The 16778-nt window shown below is 39.5% G+C and overlaps 1 protein-coding gene and 1 long non-coding RNA gene across 7 annotated transcripts in view; both read left to right on the top strand.

The window, feature by feature from the left end:
- Positions 1-2792, top strand: part of LOC134201228 (uncharacterized) — a 29174-nt gene extending 26382 nt beyond the window's left edge. Inside the window, exon 2 of the long non-coding RNA XR_009976415.1 lies at positions 2617-2792. This is a non-coding gene — a long non-coding RNA (uncharacterized LOC134201228). The remainder of the gene's footprint in view (positions 1-2616) is intronic.
- The window catches only part of LOC101742925 (rho guanine nucleotide exchange factor 11), a 167082-nt gene that overhangs the window by 87912 nt on the left and 62392 nt on the right, over positions 1-16778 (top strand). The gene's annotated exons all lie outside the window — the stretch shown is intronic.

Below are 16778 nucleotides of genomic sequence, written 5' to 3'. Positions count from 1 at the left end.
AAAACAAACAAAGGGAATCCGTCCGACGTGGGAGGACATATCAAAGGAAAAACAAAATTGTTATTTTTATTTATTTCCGAGCATTTGTCATATTTATCTACCTTTTAAACCTTCTCTGGATTCCACAAATAATTCAAGACCAAAACTAGCCAAATCGGTCCAGCCGTTTTCGGGTTTTAGCGAGACTAACGAACAGCGATTCATTTTTATATATATAGATGTATAAGCCCTGAAAAGCATCCACTGTTGAATAATTAATCTCGAAAGACTGTGTTAGTCATTGAAGTGTAAAGGCCTGATCTTCTCCGAAGCGTGCGTTGCCTGCGGTATATTTGGGGGCGGGAACTTAGTGACCTGATTTCATTTAAAAATGTCAACGAAAATCGCTAACGTCCCGCGAGCGAGGAGGCAGAGACCATGAAAATGCGAATTTGGCCGCTTTTTCACCTTCGACGAGGTGTAGTCGTGTATTTTAAATGTAAATTTAAAAATTATACCTACATACTGTGGGTTTTTATTGAACGTTATCTAATAGTTTCAATAAAGTATATATATGTAATGGCGTGGAATATGTAGTCAACGTGGATTAAAAGATGGGGCTGCCTTGCACTGGTATACCTAGAGCGATGCCACTGTGTCGGCGTTCGAATCCCACAGGCAGTTCGCCCACTGAGTTTCTCGCCGGATCTTCTCAGTGGGTCGCGTTTCCGATCCGATGGTAGATTCTGCGAAGCACTGCTCTTGGTAGGGCCAGTGTTAGCAACACTCCGGCTTGAGCCCAGAGAGCTCACCTACACGCTAGGACAACGCTGAAATGGCCTCTCAAGGCTATCAGCATAATATCAGCAATCAGCAAATCACCAATCAGCAAATAATTTCATCTTCTTCACGAGTGAAGAGTAAACAATTACAAATTACAAAACTTGTTAAATACATACATTGAATCCGCAACTATCGTGAAATAAAATAGAAGTAAAAATATATATAAATGTGTATTTTAGTGTGCGTGTGCTGTACCCACCCACACTAAGATAAAAGCCGTGTTGTTTATTCATTCGTACTGTGACATTATTCCTCAGGTTTTTCCGTTAGCTCTGACATTATCATGACATTAGCTTTCTGCAGTAACATCGACAGCGTGACAATAGGAAACTAGGAGAAAGTCACGGGAAATGTTCATTTTTATCCGACTGAAAGGCTCTGGAATGAGAGCAATGTTTACAGCAAAGCTTTATGCGACTTAGCATCGACAAGGCAATTTTCATTCGTTAAGTTTTTTGCTGATGCGCAGTGTACAGATGAATTGATAGAATATTTTCCTATATGTGGATCCAGTTCTATACAGTTGAGTATGGGTTTGCAACATATTGTAATGGTTTTTCTTCAAGAGTTATTCTGTATTTCTTTCTATTAATAGAGCGAAATCTTTCAACGTACCGCCAACTTCAAAACGTCCGATTCACTTGAAATTTTGAACACGTATCAAGGACCGAAGATAATACAATATATTAGTCCGGCCCAATTCTCTAACAAGGATCATCGGGATAAAAGTAATTTGCTGTTAATGTCTTGTTAGTTGTCTTTAGATAATATGTTTTATATGAGATCTTTGGCTCTCTTTATCTATCTATCTTCTATCTATATATATATAAATGAATTGCTCTTCGTTAGTCTCGCTAAAACTCGAGAACGGCTGGACCGATTTGGCCAATTTTTGTCTTGAATTATTTGTGGAAGTTCAGAGAAGGTTTAAAAGGTAGATAAATATAAAAATCCTCGGAATTAAATAAAAATAACAATTTTGTGTTCCCTTTGATGTGTCCCCCGTCGGACGTATTCCTTTTGTTTGTTTTAAGTTTATTTAATACAAAAGTTTAGGTCTTTTATTTATCGATTGAGGCACTACGAAGTCTGCCGGCACAGCTAGTCGTCAATATAGTTTCAATGAATTTAGTTCGAGATGAACACTACTTTTCATCTCCGTTGAGTTCATACCCATTGTTACTTAGGACCACTTGGATCACGTTCGGAACGTGTTCGACTGTGGAAACTAGCCCTTTTCGAACGAGGCTTAAGTAGGTACTTTGTGGTTGTCGGCGGCGAGAACCGTTTTCCTTAAAACGACTTATGCACCCGTCTTCGACAACAATATACTTATACTAGCTAGTTACTTTGGCATAACGCTAAATTTTACTCCCCACTTCATTTACGTAGAAAGTGAAAATATTTTTGAATTGTAGAATGTTAAGGAGCTATTTAAGCCCCTATTTTGAAACATTCTTTATTGGTGCTCCACTTGTATTGGTCTTACCGTGATGTTATAGCCTATAGCCTTCCTCAAAAAATGGGCTATCTAACACTGAAAGAATTTTAAAAATCGGAACAGTAGTTTCTGTGATTAGCGCGCTCAAACAAACAAACTCTTCAGATTTGTAATCACTACATAGTATAAAACAAAGTCGCTTTCTCTGTCCCTATGTATGCTTAAATCTTTTAAAACTACGCAACGGATTTTGATGCGGTTTTTTTAAATAGATAGAGTGATTGAAGAGGAAGGTTTATAATTATGTATAATAACATCCATTAAATAGTGAAGAAATCAATAATAAATTACAGTTTCCGAAGTGAAGCGAGGGCGGGTCGCTAGTATTAGCTAGTATTAGATGAACCGTACACGTTTGGCCTTTAATAATGAAAGCTAACATTCGGAATATTTCAAACATTAACTTCAATCAATATCGCGAAGAAACTTTCCCAGAAATTAACACAGCACAAAAAAAATATGACCAATAGCCAAAGTTATAATTGATTAAGAGTGAGTTTGAGAGATGAGTGATGTATTAGCGAGGATAGTGCCGACATGAGCGGGGCGGAGGAGACGGGCGGGGTGCGGCGGCGACGCAGCATCAAACGACTGTTGAGGAGTCTTACTGCTGACAAACTACAGATCACTGGTAGGTTCGACGGCGCACGCAGCCAGGACCCAAATTAAAATGATTCCTAAATTTATTCAATTTATAGATGCTGGACGTTCTTATTAGACCCGTTAGTAAGTATCGGGTAACTCTTACTGGCGGTCGGACGTTCTGTGAGCCCGCACGGGTAGGTACCACCACCCTGCCTATTTCTGCCGTGAAGCCCCGCCCTTCAAACTGAAACGCATTGTTTCAGTTTGAAGGGCGGGGCAGCCTTTGTCACTCACTATACTTGAGACCTTAGAACTTATATCTCAAGGTGGGTGGCGCATTTACGTTGTGGATGTCTATGGGCTCCACTAACCACTTAACAACAGGTGGGCTGTGAGCTCGTCCACCCATCTAAGCAATAAAAAAAAAACATGTTTTTGACCCCCTTTAAAACATCGGATTAACTCGAAATTTGGTATACTTATTAAGGACCGATGAAAATTCAATATAAAAAAAAAATTGAAATTCCACAAAAAAATGAAAAATAAATAATAGTTTAAAAAACACTAACAAAATACGCTTTTATAGAAAATCCAACAAAAAAATAGAAAATAAATTTTAATAAATTTGAATTAAAAATAGTGTAAGAAAAAATTTTCTTATTATAAAAAAAGCGTGGGGTGCATGGTATCAGTAGTTATAAATATTTTATGAACAGATATGAGTGGAAGGGGTATTTTGATAATATCCTGAAAAGCACCCCACGCTTTAAACTATCATTAATTTTGTAAACTTTCCCGACAATTCAATTTATATTCCGAATGATCCGCATCCCGTCCCCGTGTTTAAAGAAACTATTGCGCAATTTTCTCCCTAAAAGCAGCTCAAACACAAGGTAATAAAGGCTAAAAATAGATTTGTTGCGTGTGTCGATTGACGCCTGTCGGCTGTAGCTTGCAAGCGGGTCAGTGTACCAATTGTGAATGGACGTTTAAAAGGAATGTCTGGGATTTTATGATCAACTATTTAGTTATAAATCATACGTATAATAAACTGATTCTGAAGAGTTGTAGGGCACGTACCGGTACCGAATCCGAATCTATTTCAGTCGCGAAGCCCTAGTTAGTGCCTTACGTTGGAAAGCGTAATAACAGAGCTCGCAGATATCCCCGATGTAAAATGTTGTCATTCTATTTTTCGGCTTTATGTTTTAGATATCGGCAAATGTTACGTCAAAACTAGGCTATTTGACATATTGGTGCATCTTAGAAATAATAGTGGCCTAAAGGATAAGACGCCCGGTGCATTCGTATCAAGCGATGCAACGGTGAAAGAATAACAATCAAACCCGCGAAAATATAGTTTGCGTAATTACTGGTAGTAGGACCTCTTATGAGTCCGCACGGGTTGGTACCACCGCCTCGCCTATTTCTGCCGTGAAGCAGTAATGCGTTTGGGTTTGAAGGGTGGGGTAGTCATTTTACTGTAAAAATTAAAACCTTAGAACTCTTGTCTCAAGGTGGGTGGCGGCATTAACGTCGTAGGTGTCTGGCTACCGTAACCACTTAACACCAAGTGGGCCGTGAGCTCATCGAACTATCTAAGTCAGAGCTCCCCAAACTTTTTTGTGTCGTAGACCCCTTGCCATGTTTTTCCGTGTTGGGTAGACCCCCTATTTCCCTGATATTGATTTCCTGTAAATTTCTAACTGTAGTACAGTTTAGTGTTAAAAACTTAAAGTAAAAACACATGTTAATTTATACATTTATTAATTGAATTTAAATTAAAACTACTCAAAATAAAATGTTGGATCTGTTATGTAAAATATACGTAACATAAAATAAATATAAAATAAACTATAAATAAAATAACATAAGCAATAAGTCAATATTTTTAGTGAGAAGGATGAACCTGATGCTTTAATAATTAACTAGAGGTCCCGCAGTAGTCGAAATTCGATTAAATTTTTTTTCACAATTTTCGTAAAAAGTGATACAAAGTTTTTGCTTCACGTATTAATTAATAATTAATTATCAACATTTGGCGTCAATTTTGTAAGGGTTAATCTTAAATCTTCTCGGCTAATGATGTCTTGATATTATAAGATAGTATGATGTAAGTAAATAGGTACTATCAGTGTATGTGTTGAGATCCACTGTCGTGGACACCCAAATTTTTTTCGCTGACGTAGACCCCTTGCAGTTTGTCATAGACCCCTAGGGGTCGATATAGACCACTTTGGGAATCACTGATCTAAGTAATTGGTTATTAATAAATAAATAACCAATTTTCTGTTCGAATATTCTTTTTCGGAACTTCTATCTAAGTAAATTTATCTTGAAAATGTCACTAATGCAATTTCATTATCTTTACAACTAGACTGCAAAATTAACAAGGAGCACGTCAGATAGAACACAAGAGGCGTGTAGCTTTGTGTCGCAGGAAGTCACACGTCCTAAACTGTCTCCTTTGGTTGATATTCTATCTGAATATCAACAATGCTCTTGGCGCTATTCATAAGAGAAAAAAAAAGGAATTCTATTTGCCATTCATTGATTCTCTTCAATCAATCTACCCGCGTTTTAATTAAAAGCATTGGTCGGTTCGTCGCTCCAAGGCCGCTCGGGTTCTATGCAAACAACTCTTACTAAAGTCTAACCTCACTGGATTGCAGATTAGAATTTTCGTTTTTTTTAGGAACCTATCTCAAAATTATTATGATACTCGAAGTGACTAACACCTACAGTGTTTCTCCAGGCAGGATTTGTACTGGACTGATATATAGGCTAGTTCTTGTACCAGTGCATTTGAGATATCGACCTCATGTCTCAAGTTAGGCGGCGGCTTTGAGGTCAGCTGGTTCCATGCTAATCACTAAGTCGTCTGTATACGTCATCGCCTCACTTAATGCAATTCAAGTTTGCTTTAAAGATGCGTAATGTGAAATGCGTGTCGTTATAATGAATAATATGATGTAGAACAGCGTATAGATAATAATAGGTACCAATTACATTGTCTTTTTTTCCCCTACGCTGGTAACTTAAAAGGATATTCCAGCTACGCGCTGTCGGGTAGGTGAGCTCACGGGCTCAACCTGAGATAATTTGCTAACACTAACCCTAGCAAGAGCAGTGCTCTGCAGAATCTACCACTGGATCGGAAAAATTACAATATCTGAAAATCGTCTAACCAATCTTTGTATTAAGAAACGAATACCGCCCAATATCTATTTTGTAGCAGGCGATTCAAGAATTACATTACTTAATGGAAAATCGATGCCATGGGTGGCTTCAGCTGAGGTTGCAAAAAAAAACATATTAGACGCATGAATAATTTGTATAGTTAGGGTATAATTAATTTATAACAGTAATGTAAATAAAATAAAAAATTGTCGTAATTTTTTAATAAGCTTTTATTAGCTTCAGACGTATGTATGTATGTTTGTAACGGAATCTGTGAACATGATTTTGACCCCCTTCAAAACGTCGGATTAACTCGAAATTTGGTATACTTGACCGTAAGACAATTCAATATTTAAAAAAAATTTAAAAATTTAAGTTCAACTAAAAATGAAAAATAAATAATAGTTTAAAAAAACTAACAAAATATATATAATTTTATAGAAAATCCAACTAAAAAATAGAAAATAAATTTGAATTAAAAATATTGTAAGCAAAAATGATTTTATTGTAAAAAAGCGTGGGGTGCTTTTCAGGATATTATCAAAATAACCCTTCTGCTCATATCTGTTCATAAAATATTTATAACTAGGTACTTAGACCATGCACCCCACGCTTTTTTTTGACAATAAAATCATTTTTTTTCTTACACTATTTTTAATTCAAATTTATTAAAATTGATTTTTTATTTTTTAGTTTTTTAGTTTCTATAAAAGAGTATTTTGTTAGTTTTTTTAAACTATTATTTTTTAACGTAAAGTTCTCAGTTTAGAAATGTTGTTACTACGGGCTGGCGCGATTTCTATCAAACCAATTCCAAAGTCTAATGCAATTTTAATTTAATACTTTAAATTTTATCAATTTCAAACAACGCGGCTAAGGTCTTATATTTAAAAATATATTTATTTAAAAGGAATTTCATATAGCTTTTGTCTAGTCTCAGATTCAAATAAGTATTCCTCAGACAAACATGGTGGTCATGTCCCCTTCCCGAGCGGACGATCTCATGGGCCTTGATGGATCAAACAGTCAACACCAACATCAACACAAAATGCGTTTGTTAGTACCGTGTTGGGCGCCACTTGTATTCAAACCTGTATTACAAACGTAGGTACTTACCTTACAACTGTGCACAAGTATGTTTTCACTAACCGGTTTCTTCTTCATTCATTTCAGGTGAGTGCGTGAGGCGGTTATTAAAATATACACCTTGGTAAGTATAGTTAACACGTACATGTAAGCAGATAATGACAAAACAGCTTACTAATATTTCATCCTTCTGTTTCTTAAACCATTGCCTCTTTTTATTCTTTAGTAGGTGCTGATGAGTTTAAATGTAATGTATAAAAAAGTATTCGGAAATAGTATTTTTGTTTTTGTAAAATCTTAATAATGAAGTGTCAAAGATTATGGACGAATTTTGACGACGTGAAATGAACGACGCCTTTGCATGAACTTTAGTAAATTAATGAGCCAATCAAAACAGAGTTTAAAATTAAATTGATAACAGCGCCATCTATCAAACGGTTAACGCAAACACAAGGAACTGTTTTGAGATAGTACCGATATTCGATGCTAGATGGCAGTGTGAACCTTCACCATAAAAATAAACGGATTAATTAAATCCAAGAACGTAAAATCGAGTCACCTAAGTTTTCATAATTTAATGTTCGCTACATTATCGACAATTATTCAATTATTCGCATGAGCTGGCGATGATGACATTTTCTATAATAAGAATTACTTACGGTTTATGGTTTTTACGGAAAAATTATACGAAACTAAACTGAAACAAACAACAGTGTACCTTTGTTGAACAAAAATACATTATTTTGTGTTTTTATGTGTTTTACGTGGCAGTTCACAGACGCTTTAGTTTAGTGAATAGTAGATAGTTTAGTAGTAGAAATGGTAGTATATTTTAATACCCAATTTCCTTTAGCATTGATCTTGAGTACTTTTTTTATACCTATGTGGTTGGTAACCTGTTAGAGGGTTATGCCAACGTAACCGGGCGAGTAGGTGAGCTCACGGGGCTCTAACCTGAGGACGTTGCTAACACTAGCTCTAGTAAGAGCAGTGATTCGCTGATATTGAGTACTGTGTGCTTAGTGCGAGTTTCTTAACGTTCTCGATAGCGTAAAAGTTAACCAAATTTTGTATGTAGTTGGAACAGTGCCCCCTAACGGCAAACGTAGGCAAACGATCCCGTTCCATACAAATATGAGTTAACTTTTACGCTATCGAGAACGGTAATAAATTCGCACTAAACATCCTGATGGCTACGCGTAGTTCCTAAACAGCGTTGTTGTCACTGTTTTCCTGGCTCACCCTACATTCATATTTAGGGGTCAGAAGGGTGGGATGGGGTATGTGCTTCAGCCTGTAATATTAATATAAGCAAGACGTGACGTCACCAAGTTGTTCGCGTCAATAAAGAGCGATACTTGTATACTTCAATTTTTTGGGTGGACGAGCGCACAGCCCACCTGGTGTTAAGTGGTTACCGGAGCCCATAGAGGTATGAATTCTAAGGTCTTAGTATTTACAATACAACGGCTGCCCCGCCCTTGAAATCGTAACGCATTACAGCTTCATGACAGAAATAGGCGGGATGGTACCTACCCGTGCGGACTCACAAGAGGTCCTACCACCAGTAATTACGGAAAATAAATAATTTTGTGGGTATAATTTTTATTACACGATGTTATTCCTTCACCGTGGAAGACAATCGTGAAGATTTTTTAAGCACGTATTTTATTAGTAAAATTGGTACCCGCCTGCGGGATTCGAACACCGGTGCATCGTTAAATACGAATGCACCGGACGTCTTATCCTTTAGGCCACGACGGCGACGACGTCAAAACTTAAGTCGTCTACACAACGACTATATATGTCGGTTGCCTATACTAACATTTATTTCGACTAGTTGAAGACGCGAGTAGAATATATTCGCAATTTAATCTCGTGACTCACTTTTGATCTGATTGAAAAATGATTTAAAAAGTTTCCTCATGGCCAATATGTCAGTCGGGACGTTTGAAGCTAATTGGTTCATGTTGCGTTGATTCAATTTAACTGTCGGTATAGACGGCTAGACCTCTCAGGGATTGACCGGAGAATTGGCGGCAACGCTCTCCGAGTGATATACCAGTGTAGGAACTACGATCGTCAACTGACTTTATTAGTGATAGGTGGTATTTAAGTCTGCACGGGTAAGTAACTTCATTCTGCAAAGCTGGCATGAATACCAGTTCGAACCTAAACCATGCATCAGTCCGCTGAGTTTCTGGCCGGATTTTGTCAGTGGGTCACGATTACGATCCGGTAGTAGATTCATTTGGTTAGCAACAGTTAGGTCTCCTTTTGAGGCGCTTGGGTAGCTGTTAGCAAATCCCACCCCTCCTGGCTGAGAGCCCTTGCTCTCCCACCTATTCTGGTGAAACTGGAAAGACCGCGCCACCAGTAAGCTCACATTCATGAAAAAAAAACAGTTCGACCTCATGTGTCGATATGGGTGGCGGCGTAAAACGTTATGATGTTTTAAGATTTTGGCAGTCGCTTTACACTAGGTGGGCCGTCAGCTCGATCGCTCGTCTGCGCAACAAAAAACTACATACTCAACTAAATAACATTGAATTAAATAAAACGATGTAAGTAAATACCTAATATTAGTGTGTGCATTTGAAATACCGAATCGTGTAGCTAGAGACAACAACAACAAGGGTAAATCCGTCGCGTGAACTGCAACAGGTGAGTCACGGGCGGAACATACGGCCGAGTAAGTGTCACGGCAACGCGCCGGCTTCTCGATAATAGTCTAGCGGCTAGCGCGTCTCTTGGTTGAGTGGTCGTAGGTTCGCTATCATGTTTTGAAACATCCCTAACAAACGAGCAAGAAGCCCGTCCCGTAAATTACCATGGAGTTACGTAACTAAAACGTGTTTATGAACGACTTCCATGCTTAAAAAATACCTGTTCGTAATAAAACTAAAATCTATAGTTTTACTATCTTGGTCCTACCCACGTCTGTCGTGAAATAGTCACGCAGTCCTGTTCGTAGGATGAGAATCATTTAAGTAATTTGAATGCAGTAATAATAAAAATATTTTCATTAACGCTTCGTTTAAGTGTCGTGTGTTGGCCCGTACGTTTACACGACGGTGCGCCATCTGTTGTGTGACGTCACGGCCGCTACATATCCACATAATTCAGGTAAATAGATGTCACACGGAGCGGCCGTATCGTTGTCTAATGAACGCACCGCCAGCAAGAAAGGACTGACCTTTGCATGTAGGGGTCTACGTGGGCCCCTAGAGCCATACCATCTCTTTTTATTTATTTATTGCTTAGATGGGTGGACGAGCTCACAGCCCACCTGGTGTTAAGTGGTTACTGGAGCCGATAGACATCTACAACGTAAATGCCGCCACCCATCTTGAGACATGAGTTTTAAGGTCTCCGTATAGTTACAAAGGCACCCTCGCCCTTCAGACCGAAACCCATTACTGCTTCAGGGCAGAAATAGGCAGGGTGGTGGTACCTACCCGTGCGGATTCATAAGAGCTCCTACCACCAGTAAAACTCGCTGTTTCCAAGTCAGTGGTCCTTGTGCCATATTAGACGATAACTTCTGCATTGTCGCTTAGAAAATCCTGCGGCCATCCCCGAGTAAAAGTTAAGTCTGCTGTCTTCCGAACTGGAAATAGATGGTATAAGCAGATAGGAGGGTCGTGTCCTTTCCTTGCGTGCTCACGTGTATCATTACTTTACGGATTTCAAATTTAAATGGACATTTTTGATGATAATGTCCGCCTACCCGTTCGGCAGTAGTTGGAATAGCCCTTTAGGCTACTATCGATTAAGTAGGGGAACAAAATATAACGAAATTGTTGGTCCATGGTGAGCGCACGTTGCGAAAGGCGCTGGTGCTTGGACTTAGACTGAACGAGGACACTACGGTCTTCCACTTAGTTTTCTATTTTTTATTGCTTAGATGGAGGGACGAGCTCACAGCCCACCTGGTGTTAACTGGTTACTGGAGCCCATAGACATTCACAACGTAAACGCGCCACCCACCTTGAGATATAAGTTCTAAGGTCTCAAGTTTAGTTACAACGACTACCCCACCCTTCAAACCGAAACGCATTACTGCTTCACGGCAGAATAGGCAGGGTGGTGGTACCCACCTGCGTGAACTCACAAAAGGTCCTACCACCAGTGAGGAGTGTGGTTCGAACACTATTCATTGATGTTGATACAATATTTCGATTTGGCTTTATATTAGTATTTATAAGATTCAATATGGTCGGTGTTTGAAAAGCTGCAAAGAACACTCGTGATCTCCGAAATCGGGTCTGGTTTTTTTATCATTAGCTCGCATCTGCGACGGTCTCGCATCTGGTGCGTGTTCGGCTTTATATTTAGCTTCGCACCTGCCTCCTCGGTCCCGGGTTCTAAATTTGCACATTTTGAATATTAGGATGAGTTATCCCAATTTACTCAATTCGAAACGGATTTAAAGAGGAAGGTTTTCTGTTGTGGCGGTACCCATCATACAACACAAGATATTTGACAGACGCCTGAATCTCGCTTACGACATTATCAAGATAAGCTTGCATATAATAATATATTATACAAGTTCCGAACAACAACATTCTTGATAACAATTCGTCCATATGTTTTTTTGTTTTAGTTATTCAAGTGGAGTTGCGTATAACTCCATCTTCCTCACGCCTTGTTTGAACTCTCAATAAATATATTAAAGTTGATGTTAAAAAAAAAGTCACTTGTAATTGTAATTCTGTACCGTGCCCTCCCAAAATAAGTTTTCCCATTAACCTTGACGTTACAAAACATGAATACTGAAGTCACAATTCCCCGGTGAACATATTGATATTCCGCGACAGTAACACATTACATTTGCATGTGTCGTTGCCATTTTGCGGAAACGGATAATTTTTTGAATTTAATAAATTAATAAACTTTATATTTGTTGATACCGTTAATTTTATTGTGACTTCCTCTGTAGCCACGGTGGTTTCGCGCGTGTCCCTCGCAGCGGTCCTCGGGCACGAGACTACAGAGATAGATCATTCAGTACTAAAGCGTATCTGTACGTATTTCGAAGATATACAAAATCAAAAGAGGTTAACTGCTGTATTTTTCTGAAGCATATAAATAATAAAACAATAGAGAAATTGATTAAAATCTTGGTGCGATGTGAGTGAATGTGGGCGAAAATTAGTGTTTAACAAATAGTCTATCTGAAATCTAGATTCGAGTGCACGTATATAGCGCTCTGTGATGTAATCCGCGCGGCGGTTCGGTCGTGGGCGGAGGGTCAAGGTCATTTAGGATGTCTCAGACTTCACCGAGGTAACGCGGGAGTTATTATCATTGATTGTGATGGACGACTCATACAGGCCATTAATATTATTGGTAGCGGGGTTTTTCAGTGTCTTGTCAGGGAGTGCTTTTTGTCCTTCTCTAAACTAGGTTTGTAAGGAATGTTCAGTGGATTAGTGGCTGTGGCCTGACTCTGTTGCTGTCTATGCCCGACATGTTCGTATTCTCGTCGACCTTCGAACCCAATAATAACGAGGTTCTAGCCCACACGACAGAGAAGTTTGTATCAAATATCTACCCATTAGTCTACTGGATAGACTTTAGAGGTCCGACAAAGAAAAGATCTTTCACCAAGCGGGAGAAATTGCTGAGTAGACTGACGAGCCAAATGTTGTTATACGAAACTTGTATTCTTCTTTTTTACTGGTGGTAGGACCTCTTGTGAGTCCGCGCGGATGGGTACCACCACCCTGTCTATTTCTGCCGTGAAGCAGTAATGCGTTTCGGTTTGAAGGGCAGCGTAGCCGTTGTAACTATACTGAGACCTTAGAACTCGTATCTGTCTCAAGGTGGGTGACGCATTTAAGTTATAGATGTCAGTAACCACTTAACACCACGGGGGCTGTAAGCTCGTCTACCCATCTAAGCAAAAAAAAAAACCTAGCGTTAGACTTGTAGGCTTAAATGTAATGAGGATAGACCAAGTTTGATATAGTTTCAAAAACAATTGCTAGACAATCCTCCAACAATCCAGTATGACGTGACGTCCTGACGTCACCTGCTGATGGTCAGCACGTGTCTGTGTAAACAATGACAGCATTTACATTGTCGCGCTGAAGACAGGGGTTCGAATGTACCGTCATGTTTAGACTCTACGATCCGACACGACAACTCCAAATCAAAAATAATATAAGTTTAATGTTTTATATTTGGGCTACGCTGGGAAATAGTAAAAGTCTATGTAAATAACAAATCAAACATTCAACTTAAAGGTTTTAAAAATATACTATTAGGTACTTTTATTTCGTTTTTTGCTTTGTAATTCCACTACTACATATATGTGTGATCTTTTTAACTCACAGCGAACTGTGACTAGGGTTCACAACGAAATAGAAGAAGTTCCAAAAAAAGTACCCGCCCGTAAATTATGAACACTTAAAAAAAATTCAGATCGTGTCGTATAATAGGATCCGATTTATTTTAAATGCAAACTTTGAAGTTTGTTTTTTTAGGCATTATGTCATCTGTCCATTGTGTTTGGTTGATGACGAATTGTTTGAGATTAATTAGTAGTTGACTGAACGATCTGGAAATTAAAATAACAATGCACTCATTAACCTGCAATAAATGAAGAGCAACTTAACGCCGTCTTCGTCAAGATTTTGGCGCGTCATCAGCTTGGGGGCAATAGAAAGCATTGTTGTCGAACCCGCTCGGTCGGTGCCGTCGTGCCCCCTTTTTTCTCCTACCTATTCGTTGATAGCCTGAGAGGCTATCCCATCTACCCCCCAACGGGTAGGCGAGTTCACGGGTTCAACCTGAAAGAATTTGCCCTAGCAAGAGCAGTGCTTCGAATCTACTATCGGAACGAAATCGCGACCCACAAAAAGATCCGGCGAGAAATTCATTGGGCACCACTCCACTCGTCTATCGCAACACAACCGTCCGGCTTGAAGGGTGGGGAAGCCTTACTCGGAACCACTTGGGGATTCGATTTGTTAATTAGATTGCGGTATTCAGTTGAGGGAATCCTACAATGATCTTGATGTGTTCGGACGTTTATAAGTGGAAATGAGTACGCACCCCGGCCCCCTCTCGAGTTTTCCTCCTCAATCGTAGTAGCAACATTACGTAGTAACAACCTGCCTGGTATTACTGATTACAATTCAATACTGTATAAACTATCTATGTCATATACGTATTTTTTTTTATTGCTTAGATGGGTGGACGAGCTCACAGCCCATCTGGTGTTAAGTGGTCACTGGAGCCCATAAACATCTACAGCGTAAAATGCGCCACTCACCTTGAGATATAAGTCTTAAGGTCTCGAGTATAGTTACAACGGCTGCCCCACCCATCAAGCCAAAACGCATTACTGCTTCACGGTAGAAATAGTGTCGACAATAAACTTTTATGATGGATCATTATGAACATGAAATAATTTATGTAAAAATTATAGTATAAAGACTTTAACGCGCATTTGGGGTAAAAACATCCGACCTTATGCTTGTAACGGCAAATGCCACTGCCAGCGCTAGCTGACGGCCCTTGCTGCAGTCCGCGGACACCTAAACACCGCGGTGATACAACTGCGAAGGAATGCGTGAACTCAAAGAACGTTAATGTTGATTTATTGAACAATGTCACATGTCGATGCTGTTTGTATGGAAGAATAATTAACGTTGGGTTTTTTTTAATAGCGCTCTTTCGCAGTATCGTAATGATAGCTGTACTGTAGTGTACCTACATAATCTTTTGTTAGTACCGAAAGTAATCCTGAAATAGGCTCTTATTTTAATGGCAATGTTCTTAAATATAACTCATTATTGAAACAGCGCAAGCAATTTTTTTTTATTGCTAGTTCTAAGGACCCCAAAGACATCTACAACGTAAATGCGCCACCTTGAGATAGGTACGAGTTCTAAGGTCTCAGTATAGTTACAACGGCTGCTCCGCCCTTCAGACCGAAACGCATTACTGCTTCACGGCAGAAATAGGCAGGGCGGTGGTGGCTACCGTCGCCCATGGACTTCAGTAATACCAGGGGCAGAGCCAAGCCGCTGCCTACTGCTTAATACTCTCTACAAGCCTCGTTTGAAGAAGGACATGTCATAGCGCTCGGGAAACACCGTGGAGTGGAGCTCATTACATAGTGGGATGGTACGTGGCAAAACGAGGCAGTATTATCGTCGTTCTGCTGACCAGGCCTCAGATCAGCTACCTCTGGCTGTACAGGTACTGGGTACCGCTGCCTCCACATGAACGTCACCGAAGCCCCCAGCTGCTAACCCTCGTCTAACGCTCCGCTCAGACGTTACGAAGAACAACGCGTTTTTCCGCAGAACCTTCGCGTTTCCACGTACTATAAACAAGATTCCTCTCCCACGCTTCAGAACGTGTCTGCGCGGTACACGTATGAATGATTTCCTTTCGTACCGCGGATATCGTGGGTAATGTTGTTGTCAAAACGAAGGTCTCCCATCTCGTCTCGGCGCGGCCTTGTTGGAGCGTTTCAGAACTTTTGTTTCGTGACGTTGCGTTGTATATAGCGTAACACTTTTTTTCTGATTCTGTTTTTTTTTATTGCTTAGATGGGTGGACGAGCTCACAGCGTACCTGGTGTTAAGTGGTTACTGGAGCCCATAGTAATCAACAACGTAAATGCACCACACACCTCGAGATGTAAGTTCTAAGGTCTCAAGTATAGTTACAACGGCTGCCCCACCCTTCAGGGCAGAAATAGGCGGGGTGGTGGTACCTACCCGTGCGGACTCACAAGAGGTCCTACCACCAGTAATTACGCAAAAAAATAGTTTTGCGGGTTTGATTTTTATTACACGATTTTATTCCTTCACCGTGGAAGTCAATCGTGAACATTTGTTGAGTACGTATTTCATTAGAAAAATTGGTACCCGCCTGGGATTCGAACACCGGTGCATCGCTTCAACACGAATGCACCGGACGTCTTATCTCTTAGGCCACGACGACTACTTTTGAAGCGTCAGTCAATCTACGTGCCCCCGGGTAGGCGGTCAACTGGAGTGCTCATTGATCACTATATCTTCATTTATTTCGGAGAGCATCACGGATATTGGTTTCCTTTTAAATTGGCCCACGATGCTTTCGGAGAATGTTGATTTCTTGAAACAGTTTTGAGGTTAATTTTTTTCTTCGAAAAACTATTTGAGTATGAGTACTCGGGATATCTTTACTCGGATTCACTTTACGCACACAACTAAACTGCTATTATGAGAGATCTTTTCGTTAAAACAAATCTCTCCCAGGCAAAAGTTTTTTAAAAAAAATGAAAACTATGTTATTGCATATAACATAGTAACTATAGTACAAGACCAATGATTTGTTTTCGTAAATATTTGATTAATTTACAAGTCAAAGCGTAGCCATAAGTCATTTTCTTTATATTGGCCACGTGGACATTTTCTCACCAATAAATAATAATTTTATTGGCGTTTGTTAGTAATGATCGGTTTGCTTTACAAACAGCAAAACTATTTTTAATATTTTCAATACAAACTTGTACAAGCACAATAACGCCGCGAGTCTTGGAATTTGGCGAACAGACGGTCTCTCTCCGCCATATGTTGACCCTGACAGTAACTGACTC

This window comes from Bombyx mori, chromosome 24 (assembly GCF_030269925.1).
Source record: "Bombyx mori chromosome 24, ASM3026992v2".
Taxonomy (NCBI): Eukaryota; Metazoa; Arthropoda; class Insecta; order Lepidoptera; family Bombycidae; genus Bombyx; species Bombyx mori.
This window is presented reverse-complemented; position numbering and strand designations above follow the sequence as displayed.